The following is a 7087-nucleotide window of genomic DNA, read 5'->3' on the forward strand; positions in this document are numbered from 1 at the left end:
TACTTAGACGGTATCAGCGTTGATTTTTCGCTGTAGGCTCTGCATTCCTTTAGGAACGACTTCTGAGCAGAAAACTTACGCTGCGCTCCCTTTGGAACGACTTTTTGTGACTTTATAAACTTACTCTGCGTTCCTTAGAACGACTTTTTGTTACTCCGAAGGATTTTTAGTCCGAAGGTCCTTCTTGGTAACGGAAGAAATTTTAGGCTTCGGCAACTTAGGCCTGTGAATCAAATAAATTTTTCTCGTGGAGACAACGAAATTATTACATGGAAACTATCAATGTTTTTTGCTTTACAGAAAATAAAACTGAATAGAAAAGACTGCTATCAGAGGTAGGATATTTCAATAAATGTGCTTCGACTCTGGCACAGTGCTGTTGACTGTGCGAGCTTCGGACTGTTCTCTGAAGTCCCTCTGCTGTGGAGCGTATTGACTCCCTTCTGGCTGTTGACCTTGCTGCAATGGAGGTGGAGGTGGAAGCTGCTGCCAGGAAGCTTGAGGTTGACTTGCCGAAGCTACAGAAGCCGCAGGGTGGTTATCTATGTATTGTGGGACATAAGGCGGATGAAACGAAGCAGTATGCATAACCTGCTTCGACTGAGCTTGTTGAGATGCAGCTTCGGCTAGTTCTTTTTGCTTCTGGATTGTAACATGGCACGACCTAGTGGTGTGGCCCTTGCCCTCTCCACAAAATAGGCAAAACAGTCTCCTTGGCTGATCTCCGAATCTTCCGCCGAAGCCCCTGGCGCCTCTGCCTCTTGGAGCTGGTGGCCGAAAGGAAGTTTGTTGTTGCCCCGAAGCCTGTGAGGAGCACTGTGGCCTGTTTTGCTGACTCCCCTTATCATCATTCTGAGTGCTGTGAATGGAACGGACATGCCTCGGGTAGTATCTTCCTCCAAAGCCCCTGGTCATCTCAGAAAATCTGAAGGCCTCCTCCCTTCTTTGGCGAAAGTCATTGTCGGCACGAATGTACTCATCCATCTTTTGGAGCAATTTCTCCAAAGTCTGAGGAGGCTTCCGAGCAAAGTATTGAGCTGCAGGTCCAGGACGAAGCCCCTTAATCATGGCTTCGATAACGATTTCATTGGGCACCGTTGGTGCCTGCGCCCTCAATCGTAAGAACCTTCGGACATACGCCTGAAGGTATTCTTCGTGATCCTGAATACACTGGAAGAGGGCTTGAGCTGTAACCGGCTTCGTTTGAAATCCTTGAAAGCTGGTCAGTAACATATCCTTCAGCTTCTGCCATGAAGTGATTGTTCCTGGCCGAAGGGAGGAATACCAGGTCTGAGCAACATTCCTGACGGCCATGACGAAAGACTTCGCCATGATTGCAGCGTTGCCCCCGTACGAAGACACTGTCGCTTCGTAGCTCATCAAGAATTGCTTCGGGTCGGAGTGGCCGTCAAACATGGGGAGCTGGGGTGGCTTATAGGATGGAGGCCAAGGAGTAGCCTGCAGCTCAGCAGACAGAGGAGAAGCATCATCAAAAACGAAATTTCCCTGATGGAAATTATCATACCAGTCGTCTTCGTTGACGAAGCCCTCCTGATGAAGGTCTTTCTGATGAGGCCTTCTGTTCTGCTCATCGTGAGTGAGATGACGAACTTCCTCAGAAGCTTCGTCAATTTGCCTTTGCAACTCAGCTAGGCGGGCCATCTTCTCCTTCTTCCTCTGCACTTGTTGATGTAGCATCTCCATCTCTCTGATTTCTTGGTCTAGCTCTTCTTCCTCAAGCGTCGGGCTAACAGCTTTTCTCTTCTGGCTTCTGACCTCCCGAAGAGAGACGGTCTCCTGGTTGTGGTCCAGCGGTTGTAGTGCTGTAGCCCCAGCCGCTGAAGCTTTCTTCGGCGCCATGGCGAAGGTCTATAGCTTCCGAAGGTGTTCACGAAGACTCGAAGTGGAAGTGAGTTCACCGGAGGTGGGCGCCAATGTTGGAGACTTGTTCTCAAATTCTAAGAGTTAAGAACAAGGCAACATAAAAAGTGTTAAGTGTTAGGGTCCTTCGTCCTTCGAAGCATTATATCCCTTCGGGAAATAATGAGTCTCGGACGAAGGTCATGAGAGACATACCTTCGTAAACATAACAAGTAATGACGAAGGACTCACATAAAGCATGAAATATGATATAAGCATCACCAAAGAATCATTTCTATTTTATTAACATGGAAAAACAGAAATGATCCCAAATTACAAATGTACCTTCGATCCTGAGAGAAGGTGGAAAGTACGAGCGTGACGCCAAAAGCAAAATGACAAGTCAGCGTGAACAGTACGGGAGTACTGTTCATCTATTTATAGACGCGGGACGCAGCTCACGTAAAATTACATCCATGTCCATTACATTTGTTAACGGTTTATGGAAATCTATTGAGGACCCCGAAGTCTTTTCATCTTAAGGTCGGTTCCCCCTTGTGCCATCGCGCCGAAGCTTCCCTGCGTACAGCTTCGGCTGCCCCCGACCTTCGTCTGGCTCAGCCTTCGTCCTGGTCGTGCTCCATATCCATAATTCTGAATCCGAAAATACCTGTTCATATAATTCACTTGGAAAACATTGTCAAATCATGTTTTTGAGGACCTTCGGAGGACGAAGGCCCCCAACAGGTGGCATCCCTGGCAATTCTTCCGGAAACACATCCGGGTAGTTACAGACTACTGGGATCTCTTCCACCGGGGATTCTATCATAACAAAGGCACAAGACCGGGTACAACCCTGGTTGGGTAAATACAAAACAGTCTCGCCATAAGCAGGGGAATGAATTTCAATGGCCCTGGCTGCAATATCCAATACTGTCTGATGCCTGGTCAACCAGTCAACTCCCAAAATAATATCCACGCTATCCAATCCTAAGATGAGAAGGGTGGTTCTAATCACAAGATTACCAAATTTTATAGGCACTTGCCTGCTGATTTGATTGGTGGCAATCCTGCCTCCTGGTGTTGAAATTGTAATGCCCCCATCGGTATGGTGAAAGGGCAACTGGCATTTGGCACTAAACTTGGCACTGATAAAACTATGCGATGCACCAGAATCAAATAGAATAATAGCAGGATAATTCAAAACTGTAAAGATACCAGTCAAGACGGGTGCTCCCTCTGGGATATCAACCATGGTGGTGAAGTTCAGCCTGCCTTGCCTTACTTGCACCTTCTGCCTCTTGCCCTGGTTCTGATTTGCATTCTGTCCCTGCCTGTGCTGGTTCCTGGGGCAATTCTTGGCATAATGCCCAGTGCTGCCACAAGTGAAACATCTGTTGTCATTGGCCTGGCGGTACTGCTGCTGCTGATTATTCCGCTGTGCTGGAAATTGGTTGCGGTTAGGTGCCTGCTGCTGCTGCTGCTGCTGAGGTCGGATTACCCATCGCCCTTGCTGCTGCTGGGGTCCCCTGCCTTGGGTGTCAGACACAATCCGGAAACGCTGTGGCTGAGCTGAGGGTCCTGCCACAGGGGTCTTCCTCTTCTTCTCTGCCTGCCTAGCTGTAATACAGTCCTCCTGGGAGATAGCCATGTTTACCAACTCATTGTAGCTGTTGGCCCTGACTGTGTTGAGACGATCCCGGAGCTTAGTGCTGAGCCCCCTTCTGAATCTGTCCCTCTTCTTCTCATCTGTATCCGCATGATATCCCGCATACTGGCACAAGTCATTAAAGGCCTGGGCATACTGCAACACTGTCCTGTTGCCCTGAGTGAGTGCCAAGAACTCATTGAGCTTCCTGTCCATGATGCCAGCTGGGATATGATGCCCTCTGAAGGCTGCCTTGAACTCTCTCCACTCCACCTCTCGGTCCTCTGGCTGCATAGCAAGAAAATGGTCCCACCAAGTCCTTGCGGGTCCGCGAAGCTGCTGGGTGGCGAACCTGACCTTTGTGACCTCTGAACAGGCCCCATGGAGTAGCGGGAATTTGGATTCCACCACTCGCAACCATACATCTGCATCAAGTGGGTCCTCTGCCCTGGTGAACAATGGTGGCTGGGTACTCAAGAACTCCTGATAGGTAGCTGCCGCGGGGTGACGCTGATGGTCCCCACCACCATAATGCTGAGGTGGTGGCTGACGTTGAGCCAGCTGTCTCAGGATCTCATTCTGCTGAGCCATGAGCTCCTGCAGAGTGGGAGGTGGTGGCGGCGGTGGAGGAACGCGCTCGTTCTGGCCACGACGCTGCCTCCCGGCCATCTGAAAAACCACATACTTACTTAACACCACAGTCCCAATTTCAAGATTTTATCAAGGGGAAAAGTTAAAAACAGCATGAAAGATCTGACTTCAACAAAAGGGATTCTTTAAGAGGCATAAATTCTTCCTTCCAATTAAAACTGATAAAAGCATCCATCACACAAGCCCCCAAGAGAGTTTAACATGATTACATCAAAATGTTCCAAAATGACTCAACTCTATCTAGCCTAGTACCCCAAGGGTGCAAAAGCTAAGCTAGCTGCGAGGAGTCCGACTGTCCGACTTCTAAGTCTACCCTGGACACCTAGTGAGCGAACGAAGCAACACTGGACTCGGGGGAAGGTGGCCTCCCGGAGCCGGCAGTGTCCAAACTAGAGGCAGGCTCATCTCCTCCCTCAATGTCGACGTCCTCGGCGTCCTCCTGGTCCTGGATCTCCTGGTGATGCATGTCCAGGTGCTCATTTGCTTCTGCCAGCTGCTGCTGAGTGTTAATGAGCTGATCCTCGAGAACCTCGATGGTGTTCTCCCTGGTGCCCACCAGCTCCTCCAATTCCTGAATATCAGTGGATAGCTGCTCCACCTGCAAACCCTTCTCCACCATCTCTTGAGATAAATCAACCACGAGCTCTTCTCTGTTATCCAGCGTGATCTTTGTTGCCTCCAGCAGTGCCATCAGATGGGACATTGCCTCACCGCGCATAGCCTGCAAACGGTACAGGGCATTCATGCACCGTACAGTCAAGTGCGCAGTATGACCTGGGTAGATGGCCCAGATGTCCTTGGCATGCTCCACCCGATCCTTCCACATTGGGTCGTCCTCCTTCTCAGCGGGGAACAAGCCAATGGGGTGGGTAGCCAGCTCCAAGGGATGAAATCCACAGAAAGTAGTCAATCCATGCAGAGCGATTGCCTCCATCGTGTCCTCTGCCCGGTACCCGAAAGACTCTGAGTCCAAGGAGCGCCAGCCTGGCTGCAGGGGATGAGGCTCCAAAGTCATCCTCACCCTACAGCGGGGCACTCGGTGCTTCTCGAACTGCTGCACCGCGTACTGAGGGGGTGTCGTGTATCCAGCCCCCTGAAGTACTTCCCACAAAATGCGGGGAAAGCCCTCTCGTGCAAGTCCGTCAGTGTGGGTTAGTGCATTTCCGTCATCGGAGGACCCATGGGAAGTCATCTGTGTACGGTTAAGCGTAAGTAAAAGAAAAAGAATTATAAAAAGAACAAGGAAAAGTAAAACTCAGCCTTTCTCTGGTTAAGTAAAAAGGCACTAGGGACCTAGTTGGTTGTTATCGTGTTTTTAAGTCTTTTACTCAGTTATCCATTCGCTTAATTATGAATGCATGCATGCTCGTCCTGAACGACCTCACAACAAGCTAAAAGGAATAGGGAGGAACTCCCATCCTGTAAAAGTGGCCTGTAGGGCCTAGTTACTTAGCCACCTAGCTACCCTTCTAGTAACCTAAGGCTTCACGTCCTAGGTCTATCCTGCTCGTCCTACTATCTATCCAACCTTGTTTCTATCAAATTTTTATTTAGAAATTTGATGGTATTTACATTTTATTGATTCCTCTGTGGTGGTACAAGCTCCGATACCAGCTGTGGCGGAACTGCCCGAATTATTCCAACTTAAGTGTCCAAGTCCCGCCTTAGAGGCTAGACCACACTTAAATGGGAATAACCCGTCAATCCCTCGGATCTAGTCCGACACGGCCACTGACAGGATCAAGTACCACAATCTCACACGAAGGTGAGTCACAGAGCAAATACAATAAAGCATAAAACCATACATGTCACAATGTTAAATTATTACATCACCGTCATCATCATCGGAGTTTTTGCAAAAGTAACCATCATTGTTCGACGTGCAGCGGAATAAAACTAACGATAATTAAACAGAGAGATGGGGAAGCCTGTCCCATCACTCCTCATGCTCCTCCTCAGCCGAGGCAGGGTCCCACTCGACAGTCCAACCCGGTGGCAGGGTGGTCGGCCAAGTTATCCCAGCAACCATCTCCTCCAGAGAACCTGTAAAAATTATGCCACAAGCAAGGCTGAGTATACTAATACTCAGCTAGACTTACCCGGTGTGAGGAGTCTACTCCTCTACCTCTAGACATGCAGCTGTTTGGCTGTGGGGTTTGGTTGCCAAAAGCACTAGCTGAGTTTCTAAATCAAGATTTTAACTTAGTCAAAGTTAAGTGTGACTCTCTTAAGGCTAAAAGTGGACTATCTACTCAAACATGGTAGCAAGCATTATTAACAATCAACATCTTATCTCATCTCATCATACTTCCACTTATTACTCAATGTAGCAGCATGGATCAAGCAGTCTCATTAACTGCGAGAAGCAGACGATTCGAATCGAGTTTTTATCCTTGCAAGGTAAACCTAAACACACGACATGCAGGGGCACTCCGTCCCCACACATATCAACCGTCCCCATCGATTCCCCGTCAGCAGAGAGGGGCTCACCGCCTTGGCGTACAATGCCTCACTGACCCCGACTGGCCGTCGTGCAGTGACCGCACTTGTACCCACCATAACCGGAATGGGAGACCTCGTCTCAGGTCGCGTGAGGAGGGCAATCTGCTGCCAGGTTCAATCAGGTACTAGGCTTACCGATTTACCATATTTCTCGGCATGTGTTTAGTACGTTCAAACGCTTGACACACGGTACCACACCTTAATCCTTATTCAATTTTCATCTCGTAGACAACCAATCCCCATGGATTGTTGTCCATCAACCAGTATCATGATAATGTGAAAGTGGGTACAATCAATTCCCTGATCTCGCGCGAGTGCTAGAAAAATCACTCGTCTTCTACCGAGATCCTATTTAAATAAAGCAACTACTCGACCTATCATACTAGTATTCATCTCAATGGGATTCCTGAGATCATGCAACTAGGG

Source organism: Zea mays, chromosome 1, assembly GCF_902167145.1.
Source record: "Zea mays cultivar B73 chromosome 1, Zm-B73-REFERENCE-NAM-5.0, whole genome shotgun sequence".
NCBI classification, from domain to species: domain Eukaryota; kingdom Viridiplantae; phylum Streptophyta; class Magnoliopsida; order Poales; family Poaceae; genus Zea; species Zea mays.